Source organism: Sorghum bicolor, chromosome 9, assembly GCF_000003195.3.
Source record: "Sorghum bicolor cultivar BTx623 chromosome 9, Sorghum_bicolor_NCBIv3, whole genome shotgun sequence".
In the NCBI taxonomy this organism is placed as follows: domain Eukaryota; kingdom Viridiplantae; phylum Streptophyta; class Magnoliopsida; order Poales; family Poaceae; genus Sorghum; species Sorghum bicolor.
This window is the reverse complement of record NC_012878.2, coordinates 3,710,397-3,730,241: the sequence shown is the minus strand read 5'-3', so window position 1 is coordinate 3,730,241 and position 19,845 is coordinate 3,710,397. Positions and strand designations below refer to the sequence as shown.

General features: G+C 42.3%; 1 pseudogene; it reads left to right on the top strand.

Annotated features, from left to right (window-relative positions):
- Nucleotides 631-2,232, top strand: LOC8069469 (annotated as a pseudogene).

Genomic DNA, 19,845 nt, shown 5'->3' with positions numbered 1-19,845 from the left:
TAGACATAAATTAATGTGATTAAAGTTGCAGACATAATGCTTTATAACCACTAAATATGGAGTCAACTGATAGTAGCAAATTGAGACATTAGTATCCTTCCAACTTGTGTGCTTGAGAATAGTGGTATGGCCTACGCACATCCTAGCTGTTCCATTCGTTTTATCAAACGTGAGAGAAAAACGTGTGATGCGCAAATATTGTCTCCTTATGAACAAGAGTTCCTCTCTGAAGCACGGCCTCGAGATCAAGTTGGCTTTCCAAAATTAAGCAACTAACCAACCAACCTAAATTGCACACCCGTATCAAATCACAATTAGTGTATCAAATCAGATTTCTTTAGTGAAACTAGATATTATGTTACAATGAGTTAGTTTTGCATGTCATGTATCCTTGGTCTTTGATCTTAGAAATTGAAGTATGTCAACTAAAAAAATAGTGTATCACAAAGAGATGAATATAGATGCTAAATATCTTTAGTATTATGGTTAAAAAAATCTTGTTTGACTATATATATAATACTTTATTATACAACAAATTGAAACCAATACTAAAAGATTCATCATAAGGCCTATAAATACTTGGCCTTGTGCTTACAATTTTCTCCACCAAAGCATCGTGTTTCATCATACATTAACTTGTTGTGTAGTACTCAACCCTCACTACCCATGGATCCCAACTTCAATGGTGTGTGGAGTGCTTCTGAAATAGATATGGTGAAGTCATTCATCACTAGTGACAACATCAACAACACCTACACACATGACGCAAACAAGAGGCAAAATGAGATCGTTGATGAGCTCCAAGCAAGTTTTATAGGCAAAGAGAAGCATCAGGTAATTCAGTTGTATGTTCAACATGTAGTTGAGATGAATACAACCTAGAGCAACAACCAACAAGTTGCGGCACGCAATGCTCTTGTGAATGATAACTTTTGTATGCCAACATAGGATACAAACATGGAGAACATGGACATGCTCCATGGTTATATATTGGATGATGTGGAGGTCACGAAGATGACAGAGGAACCACCACACAAGCTGAATACTATTCCAAACAAAAAGAGGCAAAATGCTTGGTCCCAAGACGAGCACAAGTAATTCTTTTTTCTTTAATATTTTTGAAATGTTTTTATACAAGGAATAAGCTAGTGGTGTATTGTATTTCATACCATGAGGCATTGAGATTTTATTTTCAGCAATATTGAGTGTATGAACAAGATATATGTCATCATCTGACTTGTTAAATCTAAACCATATATATGCAGGAATTTCCTTCGTGGCCTAGAAGCATACGGACGTGGTAGTTGGAAGAACATATCTAGGTACTTTGTCCCCACAAGGACGCCAGTCCAGATCTGCAGCCATGCACAGAAGTATTTCCATAGAAAGGAGTGCACTAGGAAACAACGCTTCAGCATCAATGATGTTAGCCTCTATGACACAAAGCCATGGGTGCAAAAGAATTCTTCAAGTTTGGAGGCTCTTGCCTTAGATCACAATGCTCACAACACAAATTATTATGGCTTTGAGGGACAACACACTACCTTGAACAAAGTGGCACATGCAAGTCAAGTGAGTAGTAGACAAGTTGCTACCTGGACTAGGGGTCAGCACATAATAGGCAGTTCATCCATAGATCCAACGATGGTGCAGAGTGACTCTCTTGGATGGGAGGCATTCACCTTCACTAGCGGTGCTAACAACATGAACTACGATCAATATGACTTTGATGGACAACATGGTGACATGAACAACCTTGTATATGCTGACCAGGTGAGCAATAACCAAGTAGCCACTTGGACTAGAGGTCAAGAGACAACTATTCCTTCTGTAGCTCCCATGACGGTGCAGAATAGTTTGCCTAGCTGGGAAGTGCTTTCCTTCACCAACAGTGATTACAACACAAACTACTGTGACTTTGATGAACAACAAGTTGCCATGAACAACATCGCCAGGGGGCAACCATGGTGGTCAACAACAAAGTAGTTACCTAGACAAGAGATCAATTGTCAACAACCGGTTTATTCTGTTGTTTTAGAGATGGACTAGGAGACACTAGACAAATTGTCCATCAGTAGGGGAGGCTTCCTTCATAACCACTAGATGAAAGTGGACTATATATATGTTTGCTAGTTATCTATGATTTAGTATCAAAAGGTGGATGTAAAACTAGCTGGTTGAAGACAATATATGGTGTTAAGTGCTAGCACTATTTATGTATGGGCTACAAACAATTTCATTACCAGAACATTGCAATGAAATACTATCATATATTCTTGTCGTATTTGTTTGTTTCTTTGTATGCATTAACTACATTATGGATGTCCTCGTGTTCTTTATTCTTTATATCAACTACATCTAAATCAACAGTACAATTATAAGTTGGATTTATTCACCAGAGATAAGATTTGTTGTATTTTTTCATAAAAGTTTGATTGCTTCATTGGAGATAAGGTTTGTTTCCAAATAAATTAACAAAGATAATAAGTTATCATGATTTCCATTATGCATGTTATATATATGCATGTCCTATTTGGATTGTGAACAAATTGAGTACCACATACGATTGAATCAAGATTTAGGAACCAGGAAGATGAGGTAATTCACAAAGATTGATAAAATAGATATACATAAATGCTTGATAATCGAGCTTACACGATGCACAGATGATTATTCTAAGGGGTCTATAACATAAACAACCTCCTTGTTTCTATATAGTTCATGAACAAGAATTGTTTTCAATACATAGTTTATACAATTGACTTTATTGATTTTCGAAAATGTGTAATACCACCTAATTTCTGTTCAACATTCTACTTTCAATATTATTTTATGTTGTGGCATTGCAATGCGAGAACTAGAACAAATTGTGTTAAATCCACCTTCCAAATGCACAAAAACATTAGTAGTCAATAAGGGAATAGATCCCTCATTCATTCTAAGAGAAAAAGTACCATTTATTTTCCTTCCTAGAATAGACATTGCCCAAAAGAACTAGCTACACAACAAGTGATGGTTGCCACATATTGGCAATTTAAGTGCCAAGTTTAAGTCATTCTCTCAGACGTGTTAGTTGCAAAAAGATTCTAGATGAACCAGCACCATGTATAGAAGTGATCAATTTTGTAACAGGAATTATGTTCATTGAAGTTGTGTATTATTTTTTTCTATGTCTGACCGATAAAAGATCAAACCAAAGACTATATTGGTCTGGTTCACTTACCAGAATAGCATACCAATAAGGATAAGTTATATATCACTTACCAGAATCATATATCAATTACCATAAAGAATCTCAAATGTTTACTTATAAGAAGATTGCACGCGCCAAGGTACAACTTGGAGAAGACACTGATAGATTTGGGCCTTTCTCCACAGTCCCCTCACTCTCTCCCTATATTTTGTATACTACTACTAGAGGAGGGCTTCACCCATGAGTGAAATTTGTAGCTTTTCCTTTGTTGTCATGACTTGAGAGTGAGGGGTAGGGGGTATTTATAGCACTTTTTGTGTGGGCTCACGGATCTTGGTGCTCTACACTACCTTCACTAGATCAAATTGCCATCAATCAATGGTGGAGATTAAACCAAGTTGTGTTTCTTTGAATGTTGACTTGAGGAGAGGTAGTGGAAGTGAACAATAGAAAAAGGGTGGTTGGGCAACGTCCTTTGGGGGTCGGTGACCCCCACTTGCATGTGGCCCCTCCTCACTTGGTTGGGAGGCTTCCTTCTTCCTTCTAGTGTGTGTAGAATATGGTGGGCCACTTGGATATCTTCACCAACACATCACACACGCACGATTGTTGCTCACCTACTTAGACCATACAATTGCTTGCTCGTGTGCTTGCATAGAGCGACAAAGCGGAGTGGCTACTTGTAATACCCGATTTTAAGGATAAAACCAGATATGCACCATATGTGAGTCTTAGAAGTCAAATCTCTCAAATAGCTACAAATAAGGGGTAATATCAAAAGACAATGCATAAATATATGACGTACTTAGTATAAAAGAGATAACCTTTAGCAGCAAACAACGGAAGATAACGTAGAGGCTTGGCTTTTAATCCAATACACAACGTGATGGTATGTAGAGCTTGATATGGGTCCAAATTTCCTTGCGAGCCACGAGAACAACCGTTGCGGTGGCCCGCTGGAGATAATTAAACAAGAGCTGATCTTGGCCTGGTTATTGGCTTCTTGGATCATGACATCAAAGACTCTAGCCTAGGGAACAAAAGAAATAAATAAAAAGAATAAGATATATCAAGTGTCAATGAGAGAATGGTAGCGGGCCTTGATCCATTGGTAAAAGAGTAGATTGGTTGGGACAAAGAAGCTCGTCGGAGAGTTTGTCAGAAACCTAATTCGTCAAAACTTCGGCGTCGAGGACAAGATGGGCATATATATAATTATAGGGTTCGTGGTCTGTAGAAAAATGAGATATTTTATTATTATCATAATTAATGAATTATGAGATTAAAATAAATTCCAGAAAAATGCTAACATAATTCTTGAGAAATTTTAATAGATCGGTTGATGGAAGATGAACTCAAAGGAATGATTTGGAGCTGAATTTGAGGATGTTGTAAAACTCCATATGAAAAGATTAATATCGAGAAGGTCAGAACTTGATTTAAAAAAACGACAGAGATACACAGAAGATAGACTAATGACATACTCAAAACGTTTACTCACTCACCACACAAAGTTATGCAACAAGCAAGCATCACATCACATCAACAAAAGCCCATCAAGTTAATTCGGAACAATTTGGAAATTCACATTTTTTCTATAACTAATTTGCACTAACTCAACTAAACTAGACAAATCTTATACAAATATTAAATTCATTTTTTTGTATTCATTTAGTATTTTCTATGCACAACCCAAAATTGAAAATTTTAGAGTGTGACAATTCTACCCCACTTAACAGGAATCTCGTCCCGAGATTCTAAGAGACTAGGAAGAAGGATTAAACAGATCATCAAGATTGTTATGAGAATTTTGATGAGATATGATTTAGGAATTTTGGATTAACAAAAGTTGATAAAGATGTCTAAGATTAGTTTTCAAGATTAATTCGGGATGTATGACATGAGACTAAAAGATTGAAGATCAGCATAAGTGAACAAGAAAGATCAACGAAGGTTAGAAAGACAAACAAAGGTTGATCACCGCGTCTTCACATTATGAGGTTTAAAGTCAAAGAGTAAAGATCAATAAGAGATAATAAAAGATAAAGATACATCTTATAGTGGTTGGAATTTTATAATTCAAGACTTATGAAGTTTATGATAAAAGATTATAAACTAGCGAGGATTGATATGGAGAATGAAGATTGATTTTTCAAGATTATTTCGAGCTCTATGATGAGAGATGATAAGATGACTGTAGACTAACAAGGGTTAAATAGAAAATACTTGTGGGTCACAAGAAACACAAAGATCGTTGACAAGAAAAGTATACCAGAAAGGTGAAGTTGACCTTTAGGTTGTCAAATTATAAGGTAAATGATAAGGGGCAAAAACTAAATAGAGTATAAGATAATGATTGATGATAGAAAAGATGAAGTTTGCTGTATAAGAAAGATGTACAAGAAGGATAAGATTGATCATTAGATCAACCTAAGATAGATGACAATTGCGGACGCTACCCCACTTAACAAGATTGAGCTACTTCTCAAGACAGTACCTTCCAGATCTCCTTCGAACCACAAGAACAGAGACGACACACATGCATCACACAAACAAGACAAGCACACAACACATCATCGATTCTATACGGGTTTCTTCAATAATGGTGGTCATCCTAAACGGCAGATTAGAGATGATGAAAGGTTCATACTTTTAAATGAGGTAGGATCAGAAAACCTTTAGTAAAATTACATAAAAAACAAAGGAGTTAGCAGTAATAGCTCAAAGGAAGCTAGCAAGGAGGGGATACAACGAGACAAGGATTGAGAAATAATCAAAGTCAAAGAGTCAAGGGATAATAAAATAGTTTAATACCAAATTAGACTTTTCTAATCGGCCTGTACTACCTAGGCATACGTCCTACAGTCAACACTGCTTTGATACCACTCTGTAATACCCGATTTTATGGATAAAACCAGATATGCACCATATGTGAGTCTTAGAAGTCAAATCAAACATATAGCTACAAATAAGGGGTAATATCAAAAGGCAATGCATAAATATATAACGCATTTAGTATAAAAGAGATAACCTTTAGCAGCAAACAACGGAAAATAATGTAGAGGCTTGGCTTTTAATCCAATACACAATGTGATGGTATGTAGAGCTTGATATGGGTCCAAATTTCCTTGTGAGCCACGAGAACAATCGCTGTGGTGGCCCACTGGAGATAATTAAACAAGAGCTGATCTTGGCCTGGTTATTGGCTTCCTAGATCATGACATCAAAGACTCTAGCCCAGGGAACAAAAGAAATAAATAAAAAGAATAAGATATATCAAGTGCCAATGAGAGAATGGTGGCGGGTCTTGATCCATTGGTAAAAGAGTAGATTGGTTGGGACAAAGAAGCTCGTCGGAGAGTTTGTCAGAAACCTAATTCGTCAAAACTTCGGCGTCGAGGACAAGATGGGCATATATATAATTATAGGGTTCGTGGTCGGTAGAAAAATGAGATATTTTATTATTATCATAATTAATGAATTATGAGATTAAAATAAATTCCAGAAAAATGCTAACATAATTCTTGAGAAATTTTAATAGATCGGTTGATGGAAGATGAACTCAAAGGAATGATTTGGAGCTGAATTTGAGGATGTTGTAAAACTCCATATGAAAAGATTAATATCGAGAAGGTCAGAACTTGATTTAAAAAAACGACAGAGATACACCGAAGATAGACTAATGACATACTCAAAATGTTTACTCACTCACCACACAAAGTTATGCAACAAGCAAGCATCACATCACATCAACAAAAGCCCATCAAGTTAATTCGGAACAATTTGGAAATTCACATTTTTTTCTATAACTAATTTGCACTAACAAAACTAAAAATCTTATACAAATATTAAATTCATTTTTTTGTATTGATTTAGTATTTTCTATGCACAACCCAAAATTGAAAATTTTAGAGTGTGACACTACTCACACTTGCCTGCCTCGGGGATGATGGTCCAATGTGATGGCATCTTGTCTCTATGCATGTGTGGCAGCATGCCATAGAGAAGGAAAGGGGATTGAATTGCATGCCATAGGAAGAATTATGTTGCACTATACTAGGAGAACTTATGTAGGAGAATTAATACTACTATCTAACAATAGTGCTTTGTCATAGAATTTGATCGATAAATTTAAATAAACATAGTAGTGTGAATATGTTAGGTTCGTGGCATAGGGGGTGGCATTGGGCAAGGGCGACAACAGCGCTAGGGCTGCAGCGACATGTAGGAAGGAGGGGGCGGCAGCAAGAGAGAGAGAGAGATAGGGAAAGAGCTTTCGCTCGTCTAATACTTGATTCATTTGGTTACATATCCCAAAGTATTTATAGTCCTCATGGGATTTGACTTCCAAGCAAACTAGGAGATCCTTATCGAACACAAATTCTCCTTTCCATCTAACAAACTTGACTCCCTAACTTAACCAACTCTTTCAGAAAACCAACTAGGACTCGATATGCTTGTTGTAGATAATGATGGAAGGGTCAGCGACGGCGGCGGTGGTCATGGTTGTGGTGCCCCTCCCCTTCCTTGGTCACACGCCCCTAGGGCAGACCATGTGGCCAAGCTACAACAGTAGCTATGGCGGAGACTCCCCCTCCTTAGGCCCTAGTTGGTATGTTTTCTCCGCCAATGAGTATGGCCCGTGTTGGCCATGTGATAGTACTCCCTCCTTCTCCACTCGACACGTTCTCATGCCAAAATAGGACCCACTCATTGATGTTATCTAGTGGTAGATCTCCTAGCGATGGAATGGACTCTAAGTAGCATGCCATGTGGCAATCAAGGAGGATGGTGAGGATGATGCTCTCGTGTGCCCACAGGGGTGCAAACTCGAACCAGTACTAGAGGTTGCCGATGTATCTCAAGAGGTAGTAGATGATGTCACTGGTAGATCAAGTCTATGTGTCTCCTCATGCTACATAAGAAGACAACATGGTAATGGTGCTAGGAAGTGAAAGCAAAGCGTCACCTGTCAAGGGTGATGAATTCACGTATGTGGTTGTTGATTATCATTGACAAACACATTAGTGGTGATGTCATGAGATCTAGCATGGAGTCAATGACGAAGGCCCTAGAGTTGCATTTGTCTGGTGAGATGCGGTGATCGACAGAGCCTAGGAGATGGTTGATGTTGACATTGTCCACGTGGATAAGTAGACAACCGAATGTGTTGAAGAAGACCACCATTGCCGCCGCTATGGGGTACCATAGCAACCAGGGATGACCCAAAAGGATGTGTGAGGTCACTCTAGTGAATTGTCTTCCCTGTGTCAGTGGTACTTGTGCTCCTAATGCCAACAACTCCATGTTGGTGGAACCATCGTGTTGTAGAACCTAGAAAAGGTTAGGGAGCAAAGTCGATGTTGCTGGTAAGTAGAAGCGCCCATTGAAGAAGATGAGGCCTTGATCCATGGACCAAGCCTGTATGGCCTGACCCTCCATGATGGCCATGGTGATAGCATGAAGCTTTGCTCTTTGATAGCCTAGCACATGTGCATAAAGATGATGTTGTCTGGATCATCGATGTGGTTGAGGGAGTTGGGAAGGCAAGCTCTCTGTGACCTATTCATCACATTATGGGGATGATGTGGTGGGGAAGTCCATGCTTCATGTACCATTGCCGGGGGCAGCAGGAGTGCAAGCACTATTGTTGGCACCCAACGATGAAGAGAGGCGTGGAAGTTGTGTGTGTGTGCGCATTGTAGAAGTAGAGTAGCTCCATGTTGGTGAAGTTCTAGGTAATATGCCTAAGGCTACCTAGCCAAGGCATGCCAAGTATGATTTTGACATCATTGCCAATGTGTATTGGTACGTGGAAGGATGCTTCGTAACATGGAACCTCGTTCTCGCTTCCAATGACTATGGTTGTGTTGATGTGTTGCTCTTAGAGACCAATGGAGCAGGCGATGTTGATGTCGATGATGTTGTGTGTCGATCTTGAATCAACCAACACAAGGATGCTTGTGCCATCACTACAAGAAACCTATGGTTTTCTGACATACTTTTTATGTCAAAATATATAGAACTTAAGGTTTTTGACATTCGGTTGACAAAAATTCAAACGTCAAAAAACCCGCGTCACAATGTGATTATGTGACATTTGTTCATTCATTGTCACAAGTTTATGACATTGGATTTTAGTGTCATATAGGTTTATGACTTTGGTTTATCATCATAAAATCTTAAGCCTTGCCACATGGGCAAATGCCACAAGGATCAAAAGCTATCATGGCAGGAAAAAAACATCACAAAATAAGTCTTGGCATGCTAAACGCCACATAGCAGGCAGCCTCTTCATGGGCCACAAGATTTTTTGGGATGATATTTCCTAGCCCATTGTTTCATTTTTGTTTTTTATTTGGCCCATTTTTTCAGCCATTACAATTTTTTTCACCCCACACAATTGAACCCATATATTTTTTCAGCACAAATATTTTAGCCCGTATAATTTTTTCAGTGTGCATATTTCAGCCCATATATTTATTCCAGCCCACTCAATTCAGCCCATACAATTTTTTTCAGCCACCAAAATTGCAGCCCATAAAGTATGCAAATCATACAATTGCATTCATATAATTTTCTGCTCGTACAAAAATCAGATTCAAATGAATCATCTCCACATGATTGCTATGTCGCAAGCACTCCACAAGTCCTAAAATGCAATACATTACATCCATCCACTAATTCAACATACATAGTCTCAATGTCTTAAATTATAACTTGCTACTATAGCAGCAATAGCATAGTAGCAACAGCGGTAGCAGCACAGAGTAGTGATAGCACCAATAGCGCAGCGGCCACCAAAATAGCATCCTTTGCCTCCCAAACACATATGTTGCCAAAATGAGCCTAATTCAGTTAGACAGCTGAGGATTAGGTGATGCAAACTTACTGCCAAACAAGGTCTGGAGGAAACCTTGGATTTGAAGGTCTTGCTGCTTTGGCTTCTTAGTTTCTTCTTCGTTCTTCCTTGCTGCTTCTTCATTCTTCCTTGTTGCCTCTTTCTGATCCTCTAATTGCTTCTGCACGTCAGTATTGGACTGTAGACTAAAGCCTATCGATCATCATCATGAGGCTGTTGTCAGCCTCCTCCAGGTCATAGTCATTGATGGCAGTCATGTCAAAGAGCAGTTTGCACTTGTTGGCACATGCAAACGGCTCATCACAGTTGAAGCAGAGGCCACCGTGACGTAGTTCTGCCATCTCTTTAGCGGTTGTGTGAGAAGTTGGTGCCACAACACCCGTCATTTCATAGCCGATTGGTCGCTGTAGTTGTGGTCATGGCTGCCTTTGGTGGAGGAAAGCACCTGGACTTCAGAGCTGACGCCTTGTTGGCCTTGGCGACGACCGCCAAGCGCTGCGTATATGCTCGTGCGAGTGACATGGTCATCTCCATGTCCTCTAGATCAAGCACCTCGATGTCTGTCTTTAGTGGTTCTAGCAGTCCGGTGGTGTAGATGTTGAATTGTTGGTGCTCATTAAGGTTGTCGGCATGAGCCACATGCACCAAGAAGCACTCCATGTAGTAGTCGATAGTGCTCGTCTTCCTCAAGGAGGCAAGCTTGCCTAAGGGTTGCACCTGGTGGGAGGATGTAACATCCCTGATGTTACGGTTACTAAAACTGGATCATGTCATCACGAGCATTGCATTGCATATTTGTTAAGCACATTATTATGCATCAAATTAAAACAAGTTTATTTTGAATGCTTGTGCTTAGGAAAGTAAAGAGTGCTTATGTTGTGAAGTGATGCTTGTGTTGGTTGTTTAATCCCTAGGGTGGTAGATTTCCGAGAAAATGGGGGGAAAACCTTGATTTTAAAACCCTGGATTTGCCCCCTTTTGTGCAATTCAAAAACCAAGCAAAATTTGAGGTGGAGTTCAAAAGCAAAGTTGTAGATCTTGTCAAGATGTACAACTTTGGTGTTTTGAGTTTTTGAAGTTTCAATACAAAATTCAAAGTAATTTTGAAAATACAGATTTCCAAAAAGTGTCCCCTTTTCCAATTTGAATCTCCAATTCAAAATCTATTTGGAATTTTGAAATGTGACCAACATGAAAGTTGTAGAGCTCAAAAAGTTGAACAACTTTCATGTTGGGAGTTTTTCAAGTTGTTATGGAAAATCAAAAGTAATTTTGGAAATTCTGATCTGCCCCAATTCAAAATTTTGAATTTCCTTGAATTGAGTTTTGAATTTCAAACTGTTTTGTTAAAATCACCAATTTCTACTCAGATTTAGCTTTCGTCACCAAAAGGAGTTTTGTAGCTTGTAAAATTCTGCACAACTTTCATTTTGGTGGAGTTTTGTCATTAGTTCAAAATTTGGGCGAATTTTGCAAAACCACAAAATGGTTGGATATGGCTCGCTACAGTGCTCGAGCAGGGGGGATGCTCTGCCGCCGGGGCAGAGCCGCTGCGTCCAGCGCCGCCACGCGCCTGGCCACGCAGCTGCTTGGCTGCGCGAGCCCGCCATGATGTGGACGAGCCCCCAGCATGCTCATCCACTCCCCTCGGTGATCCCACTACACGGCCGCCTCGTTTTTCCCTTTTCCGCCCAACGCCGACGACCCTGCTGCGCCCCCAAATTTACCGCACTCGATCCCTCTCCAACTCAATTGAGCACTCCACAACGTTCGCCACACCCTTGCGAGCTCAGTGCATCCCCTAGCTCTTCCTCTAACCCGCCCAATCGCTTGGACTCTCTGTTATTCTCCAACTCCGGCCGGGACCGCCGCCGTGAACCCTCTCCGTGGCCAAGCCGTTCTTGAAGGTAGCACGCCATACTAGCAGGTGTTCCTACTTCCTTTTGTCACCCAGAAGCTCATGCGCTTGCTGCTTTTCTTTGGACGCGAGCAGGTTCACCGGAATAACTCTGCCGAGCCCAGAGCGCCCGCCCGACGACACCGCCTCCGTCGCCAGCAACCTCGGCTACCTCCTCGAGCCTCGCAACGTGAGCACCACACTCTCTCACCCTCGTGGAAGCTCTCTAGCACGTCCATTTGCGCTCTACCGAGCCCTAGTGGCCGGTCCGCGGTCGGCTATGGCGGCCGCCCGCCATTCGCGAGGCCGAGGTGGAAGGGAGAGAGTAGAGCACGATTGAGTGTTGGCAATAGGTTCGCAAAGGCGAGGCAAGGCTGGTGCGCGCGCGCATGGGCTAAGACCCTCGCCAACGGCGGCCGGAGCCGTGGCAGTGCCGCCGCGCGTGAAGAAGAAGGAGCTGACGGGTGGGACCTCCCCGTCAGCGTCCCGCAGAGAGTGGAGGAAGGAGGGTCTGACGAGCGGGACTCGCCCGTCAGTGACCGCGTGAAGAGGGAGAGTGCGCGCAGCGCCCGTATGGGTCGGCCTGCGGGCCTTTTTGCTGGGCCTCTCCCGGTTTCAATTTGTTTTCCTTTTTCCTTTTCGATTTAAAAGTGCTTTATGTTTGATTTTGTGTAATAAATTATGTACTGATCCAAAAATGATGAAACTTTTTGTGTAGGTTCTATGAAATAAGTAGAACACAGGAAAAAAATATTAGGTTCTATTTTTTCTGGTAGTTTGCATGTGTATAAAAATTGCCTCTTTTAATTAGCAAATAAAACTTCTATGAATTTTAATAATTTAATTGTATGTCTAAAAATCACCAAAATTTGTGGGATGCCTCTGAATATTATTCCCTGGCTTCACACAAAATTTGGTGGCATTTGGATAATGTTTGAATAAAATATTATTAAACCCTTAATTAGTAATTAAATAATAATTCTAGAATAATTATATGATAATTAGTTTAAATTCTCAAAATTAGGGTTTGAGTGATTTTAGGATTGGGTGATGACCTGAGGTCATTAACCTTGATGACCTTTTGCATTTAATTATTGTTTGGTATTAATGTTTAATTACTGTCATTAATACTTAATTGAAAGTTAATTAAGATAAAAAGAATTAATAATTAGTTAATTAAGAATAATTGTGGATTAAGAGGAATCTTAGTTTACAGATGCAACCTCTTGGGTAAAGACACTAAGATGATAAACAATTTTAATTATTGATTAGTCTGTGTTGCACCGGGAAGGAGAGTTGTACTCAACTTGGTCCTTCCTAAATATCTGTCATACGCATATCATGAGCATCCATCATTTTACGTGTAGTGCACGTGACCGAAGGAGCGACCGTTGAACCGAACCCCAAGGTCGGTGCTCCGTTCGAGGAAGTAGGATCCAAGACTTGGGAAGTCTCCGAGGAACCCTCTCAGCTCCGCAACCAAGGCAAGCCCCGGATGTATTAACCCCTCCTTGAATGTTTTAAATCTTTTATCACTTATGAATTGAAAATGCTGCATTAGGTAGTTGAGAATTGGGTTAACCTACTTGCTGCATTTACTACCTTGATATTTGTTATCCTGTCGTTGACACCTATTTTATTTTAAAATCACGTAGTAATGCTTAGCCCTGCTACTAGATAGGTTTTCAAACAAGAAAGTTTGAAGGGTTGTTGTGGAATACACTTATGGTCAATGATGTTTCAATTTGAGACCGGTCGGTGGACTTGCTTTAAGAATGGAGTCTTAAAGTAGTGTCTCCAACTATGTCGGTTAAGGACCGGTCCGTTGATGGCCTGCTGGGTTGAGAATTTATAGTACTAGCCACTTGCCCTCGGTAAGCCCGGTCTTGTGATCCCTCGACGCGAACAGCTACTCGCGCACTGGGCGTGGAGCGATGGCGAGAGTAGCGTGTACCCACCTTACGGATCTGAGATGACCGGGAAACATCTAGATTGGCTGTAGGATGGTGGAGTACTGTGCTCTCGGGTGTCGCGAACCTAGTCAAATTTGGGGAGAGCTCGATTTGGGTTGACATATGCAAGATTTGGTTCTACATATGGCGGGTGGTTAGGAACTCCAGCTGGATTGCTAAGCGATTCGAATCGTCGTTGCTCCCCGATTGGGAGACTCAATTCCTTCGACCCTCATCGTAGTTAATTATGCAACTAAGTGATAAAATGAGGAAGGGGGAAATGTCTCATGAGGTTCGGATCCCAATTCCCAGACTCAGAGTGACATGAAGTTATGGCCGTTGGATAGATAATACTTTGATTAAGGACTAGGAACTCACAGACTTGTCTGTGAGAGGCAACTAGATAGACTGTCCTCGAACTCCTCGACCTTTTAAGGAGAGGAATTCACGGGTAAAACTTGAAAGTAAGGATGCACTATTAGTAAGCTTTTTAGCAAAACACTTTGGCTCCTTGCTCAGCCACTCCTTGTCTACCCCAAGCCTGCATTCCTAATTTCTCCTCTTTTTTCCGCCGGGTAAGTCTTGTTGAGTACTCCCGTACTCAGGGTTTTATAACCCCTGTTGCAGGTGAAGTTCAGGAGCCGACATGTTTCGGACCCTGTTGTGTGTCCGTCGTCGAGGTTGATGACGAAGAAGAGTGAGCGTGACCCATGGGCAGGGTCTGTAAGTTTGTAATCTGTGTACTAAAATTTAAGTTGCTCCGCTGGACCTGGCTTGTAATAACACTATACTATTTGGAAGAACTCCTTTTGTAAATTAAGTTATGTAATACTTCCGCTGTTTTACTCTAAAATATTATTTTGGTCTTGTGTCGTCTGTGATACTGCAATGTCTTCGCAACGAGTGATCCTGGTGTTAAGGTGGCCACTTGCTATCCTGTAAGGGCGAGAAGAAGAAGTTCTCGTTAATTGACCATCACTAGTGGTCAGGACGAGTTCGCTTGATACGCCACAGGTAGCGGTGGAATGAGCGTCCTGAGATGCTCATCGGACTTCTAGAGTGGGAGGATCCCCGGCATCACCGTCAGAGGTCCTTTGGACAATGACATGTGTCGGTGGGCCCAAACACTTAGGAGGTTCTGCCACAGAGGACCGAAGCATTTGTTGATGCGTTGGGCGAAGGACTCCTAGTCCATCACGTCATTGTCCTATGAAAGTCTTATGTGTCACTGTTGTGCGGTACCTGTCAGATGGTAAGAGGCGTACCATGTTTTCTCGATCTCGAGGGTCCATTGACCCTTGAAGAATCGCTCACACCAGTTGATCCATGGGAGGAACTCCTTCTTACCGTTACAAGTGACGAAGGTGAGCTTGTGCGGGTGGATCTCTAGTGCAGGGAAAGCGCTGGGTACCACTCCCTTGGTTGGATCTCTGGTTTGGGCTTCTTCTTGCAGAAGAGCTTGGCCTCTAGTTTGGTGGCAATCTCTGGTATCGCTTGCATGTTGGAGTTGTCAGTATGCGCCTTGAGGAAGTCGCAACCGACTTTCTCCATTGTGTCCCTGGTGGCGATCTCCAGCTTGATGGCGAGAAGTTGTGTCTCACGCTCGATCTCCCCGGCCACCTCCTTTGCTGAGCATCTCTACTCTATGGTGAAGAGGCGGACATTAACATCGACGAGTTGCATGTGGACGGTGTCGATCTTGGTGACGACGTCCTTGGAGAAATCGGCAAAGAGCTTTTGGATCTCTGCTAGATCATCCATTGCAGTGGCGTGGGGATTGAATTGGTCTCCGAATAATGGTGTTAGGGTCATGGCATGAGGGGAGGGCAGTGGCGCTGGGCAATGATGACAGCGCTAGGGCAAGGCGGCATGCAGGGAGGAGGGCATAGAGAGAGAGGAGTTGGCGGAGTGGATCTATGCGCAGCGGAGATGATGACCGGATGACCGCGCTTCGGGTGCAGTTGTTGTGGTGGCTCCGACAATAGCCGTAGGGCAGTGACGATGGTCGTAGCAGGGAGGATGGCATACGCAGGAGAGACGGTGCCACATCAAGCTCACGGTGATGGTGGAGCCACGAGGAGCGGTGCTGGGTGCGAGTCCGTGAGATGGCTGCTGGGGTGGCCAGGTGGGAGAGGATATGGTGGAATTTTTTTAGAGGGCGGGGATGAGCTTTAGCACCGGACAAACAAACCGTTATAAATTACACTATTCTATGATGAGTTTTTATAAGGTCATGATTGAACTGTCATATATCACCATATTTCTTGTAGAGGGAAAGAGCTTTCGCTCATCTATTACTTGATTCATTTGTTAAGCAAAATATGATATTTTTATCGAATATGGATTCTCTTAACAAACTCGACATTCTAACTTATTAACCAACTCTTTCCAAAAACCAACTAGGACTCGATGTTGTAGATAACAATGGTAGGGTTAGCGGTGGCAGCTATGGCACCCCTCTCCTTCCTTGGGCACACACCCCTTGGGCAGGCCGCGTGGCCTAGCTGAGGCGGCGGCTGTGGCGGCAACGCCCCCTCGATCCCTAATTGTCTTGTTTTCTTTGACGATGAGTACGGTACGTGTTGAGCGTGTGACAGGAACTCCTCTAGTACTCCCTTTTCTAAAAAATGCACACATCTCAAAGCAATCAATTTAATAAATTAATATTTTTATTATTTTGTAATTGGGTCCTACATGGGCCCAGCTCGAGGCCCGCCTTGATCCAGAGGGAACTCACGTTTGTCCAAGTCTCCATCTTCACGTCGTTGTTTCCCTCGTGGCAGAACTCAAACGCGTCTATTGTCTGCTCCCTCCTCCGGTCCCTTTTGGCGGCACGAGCCAAGTGCAACACCTCGTTCCCCCTCATCCCCTGATCCCATTTGCTGGCAACCGGCAAGGTGGTTCGGTGGCGCCGTCATCGCCAGGGAGGAAGAAGAAGCCCCCGCGAGCCGTCGAGAGCTACCGGGCCACCGGCCGGGGGAGGCACAGGCACCCTCCCGCGCCCTGCCGCGCCACCGGCCAAGAGATGCTTGTCCGCGCCAACGAGCCGTCGGCGCCCCATGAGCCGGGAGCCGCCAGATCCAACACCGGGAAGTGAATATTTGGGCCTTGGCACTGAAGAAGGAGCGAGGAGGGGACATCTTCGCTAGCTCCTATACCGCAGAGAAGAAGACACTCTCGTTCTGCAGATTGCTGCTGCTATCTGAAGCCTTTGTGCTCTTCGCTTCACTTCCCTGTTGAGCCATTGTCAGAATGTCCACTACCTCCGAGCATCTGCCTTCTTGTTGGAAACATTTGTCTGCTTGTTCGTAGGTAAAGTATTGCAGGCACATCTTCTCTGACTCGTTATGGCTGCGAACGTCTCGTTTCTTCAGATTCGGTCTTGCATTGCACATTTGAACTTGAAGATTTAACTAGCAATACTCTTCTACGTTCAGCAGCATCCTAGTGTAAGTACCTTAGCTGGGGACGCCTTGCATCAATGTATTTTGCAATGACCAAAACATCGCAGATATTAACATGGTTGCCTTTGTATGCAGCTGCTACATGCTATCTTAAAGACATGCAAGCTTGTATATCTTAAGGCTTGTTTGGCACGCTCCTCTCCAGCTCTGGCTCTGCCCCTGCTAAGCTTTTTTTTGGAGAAGTCGTTTTCAAGTAAAAAGCAGAGATTGTCCAAAACGGCTCTAGCTCCTCCATCGCAAGGAGTCGTGCCAAACACCCCCTTAGTACCAAATGAACCAATGACATATACCTTGCTGATCTTATGCAATGCAAGTGGTAGTTGTTTCTATCTGCAATGATGGCCAGAAATCTGAAACTAGTTGCAGGACAAAAGATATAAATGTACAAATGGCATTGTGCTTACATGCTTGTTGGTAACAAAATAGGGTTCTTACTTGTTTAGTTACTAGCCTAGCTAGGCCATAGAATAGAACGGCCAGAAATCTACTTGTAATTTTTTGCCACTTTATATTCAAGATCCTGATTCATAAATTTGGAGGTGGTGTGCTTAGCAATTAATTGTTGAGTATGTGAGTAATGAATTCCGGGCGTGTTTGGTTGCCAGCCCAAACACGCCACGCCTAACTGTGGCTGCCACAGTGAAAAGGTTGCTGTTTGGTTCTCATTTATGTTTTGGCTGCCACAGCTTTCTACCTTGTCGTTTTGCTCTCTGTACTTGTCATCTAGTGTGTGGCAGAGTGTGGCAAGTGTGGCGGAGCTTTTGGCCGCCTCAGTTGTGGCGAATGTAATTGTGGCGTGGCCAACACTGGCCTCAAACCAAACAGCCCCTCCATCTCAGAGCCACCTAACCTGCTAGCTCCCGGCTCAGAGGGGCGCGGGCGGGCGCCTACCCCGGCCGGTGTGGCGCCCTACGTCGTGGGAATCTGCTGGCAACCAGCAAATAATGGGATCAGGGGAGTTGTTTAGTTGTAAATTTTTTTGTAAAATGGACATAGTATTTGACAAATATTATCCAATTATAGATTAACTAAGTTTAAAAAGATTCGTCTCGCAAACTACAGACAGACTATGCAATTAGTTTTTTTTAATTTATATATTTAATGCTCTATGCATATACTAAAAAATTTGATATAATAGAGAATCTGAAAAATTTTATAAAATTTCAAAGGAACTAAACAAGGTCAAGAACTTCGGTGGATCCTCACGCTGGTCAATGGATGACCTCTAAGGAATGTGCACGGACTCCCCTAAAAAGAAGGAATTTGCATGGACATGTGCATTGCGTACTCCAGGAAGTGAACGAGTCCATGAATATTCGTACCACAGTTTTGCATGGCGCCATGCGAATGCTTAGGCTCCCGAAAAAGTTAATTATGTCCATTGAAGGGATGCCTCGAATGCCCCCATATGCTTTATTTATCGGACTTTTCACAAAACTATCAAACTAAGTTTTACTCTTTTTTAACAATGTTGTTTAGATCTGTTTTGTCAAAAGATAGGTTAAAACAGCAAAAGCTTTGGCAAAAGAAGGGAATTAAGGCCTTGTTTAGTTCCAAAAAATTTTGCAAAATCAATACTGTAGCACTTTCGTTTGTATTTGGCAAATCTTGTTCAATCATGGATTAACTAGGTTTAAAAGATTCGTTTCGTAAATTACAGCTGCATGTGCCACAAAATTCGATGTGACGAGTAATCTAAAACTTTTTGTAAAATTTTTTGAGAACTAAACAAGCCTAAGGCCAGTCTCAATGGTCCGTTTCAATGCACTGTTTCCAAAACAAATCTGCTGACAGAGCATCAATAAAACGAACAATGAAACAACCTCCACAATGCATGAGTTTCACCTTTATGTTTCCTAGGCTGGACAAAGTATTTAATTACTGCAAAATGATTGGATCACATGCAAGATGGTGAAACGATTTAATCCTCAGTGGGGATTTCATCCTGTTTCACCGCGTGGTAAACAACACCAGCGAAGTTTCACCATGGTGAAACTACTTCCTTCTCTCTCCTCTTCGTTTCATGCAACAAGTACAGTTTTGCTGACATGGCGCTCTGCATGACATCCTGATGAAACTCCCGCTAAGACTAGCCTAAAACACCACCAAAATCGATTGCTCTTCCTCTGTGCTCTACTACTGCAGTACACTACGGGAGACAGACGCTTTGCCGAGTGTCAAAAACACTTGGCAAAGGCCCAAATACACCTTTGCCGAGTGCCACACTCGGCAAAGAGCACACGGCAAAATTCTGGTCGGCAAAGAAGTCTTTGCCGAGTGTTTTTTATCGGGCACTCGGCAAAGGCTTTGCCGAGTGCCGACACTCGGCAAAGAAAAAAAATGAAAAAAGCCGAAAAAATAGAAAAAAAAAATTTTTTTGGGAAGGGCTGCCCATCATCTAGCACCTGCTAGCGGTGCCCTCCACGTTTTTCTCAGCTTTTTTTGTACAAAATCCACAAATAGGGCGCGAGCAGGAT